The sequence below is a fragment of the Stegastes partitus genome, unplaced genomic scaffold (genome assembly GCF_000690725.1).
Source record: "Stegastes partitus isolate 25-593 unplaced genomic scaffold, Stegastes_partitus-1.0.2 Scaffold196, whole genome shotgun sequence".
Taxonomy (NCBI): Eukaryota; Metazoa; Chordata; class Actinopteri; family Pomacentridae; genus Stegastes; species Stegastes partitus.
In genome coordinates this window covers 428,342-429,747 of record NW_007577927.1, presented here as the reverse complement: position 1 = coordinate 429,747, position 1,406 = coordinate 428,342, and the positions used below count along the sequence as shown (strand labels likewise).

Sequence of the window (1,406 nt, the reverse complement as noted above, 5' to 3'; positions counted from 1 at the left end):
CCGGGCTCTGATTGGCAGCTGCAGACCCCACTTTCACTGTAAGCCAATTAATTTAGTCTTTGTGTGCTTTTGTCTTCTGTGGTTGGATATAAAACTGTCCTCTGAGCTTTCTGACCCATCTCATGGCCTTTTGAACTGAGTTACAGAAATCTGCAGTGACCTCAAGAAAACCGCCCAGGAGCAGGTAGCAGATATCTGCAGCATCAGTGCCCCGAGCTCAAACGCTGCTTCAACATGTCTGTAACTACCTTTGGACTAGTCATAATAAAAGTTAGCGATATCTCGACCTTGCGATATCTCTAACCACAGTTTATTCATAGATATCTATAACTTGATAACAGATATCTGCAGCTAGACTATGACTATACATAAATGTAGTTTGACAGATCTACAACTTCAGTCTAATTCCAGTTCCAGATATCTACAATGTCATTTTGACTAGTTAAAGTGTAATTAAAGATATCTACAAATGCTCTTATAGATATCTGAGATGTTCATTTTGACCAGGAAGAACTGAATTGTGGGTATCTGCGTTACACATACAGACTAGTTATTAAATGTAAAAGAGCCGGCCGTAGAGAACACCCGGTTTATTATGTTAAAGTCATTCCTGGTCACACTCCTGTCAGAGCAGCACAGCCTCCAGCAGCAGCTACCAGCCTGCTGTGTGGGGCGTTCAGGGAGCGTCAGTAAATCCTCTATCGATAAGAACATGTTCAGCACGTTCTGCCTGTGACCAGGTGGGAGGTGGGACACAATGAGGAAGTGGGTCGTAGTGGTTCTGTAGAGCTCCTGTAAATACTGATGAAAGTCTGATGAGTGGGTTTGAAGTTTGTTCTGGTCGGTCTTGATGTTAAAGTAGGTGGTGATGAGAACATCCTCCAGAGGTGGACCAGTGGTGCCTGATGCTGCTCAAGTTCTGGTTTCTGATTCATAATTAAAGCTCGTTTGCAGACTGTGTTTCTATCATCTGGAGCCTTCAACACACTGAGATGAACCCAGCTCACATGACTGGAGCTCAGCAGGAGCTTCAGTCTCTGATGCTTCTGGTTGTTTCCTGTGAGCTGATCAGCAGCAGGACGAGCAGACAGAGATCTGCTGGAGACGTACGACTCACCTGCTGCTCACCAGACATTTACCTGTTCAGGATTAAAGACACACATCATGTGACTGCCATGTAATTAAATCAGGTGTCCTGTGATCCAGCTGCATTTATCACCACTGTTTGTCTGGTTCTTCTGTTTGACCTGCTTTGACCTTCAGGACCAGAACCACCATGAAACCCTGCTGCAGGTCCAAGTGACAGAACTTTAACAGAACCACCATGAGACCCTGCTGCAGGTCCAAGTGACAGAACTGTAACAGAACCAGCATGAGACCCTGCTGCAGGTCCAAGTGACAGAACT

General features: G+C 45.2%; 1 protein-coding gene across 1 annotated transcript in view; it reads right to left on the bottom strand.

Annotated features, from left to right (window-relative positions):
* Positions 1-1,406, bottom strand: part of ssuh2.1 (ssu-2 homolog, tandem duplicate 1) — a 17,664-nt gene that overhangs the window by 15,356 nt on the left and 902 nt on the right. The window lies entirely within an intron of this gene.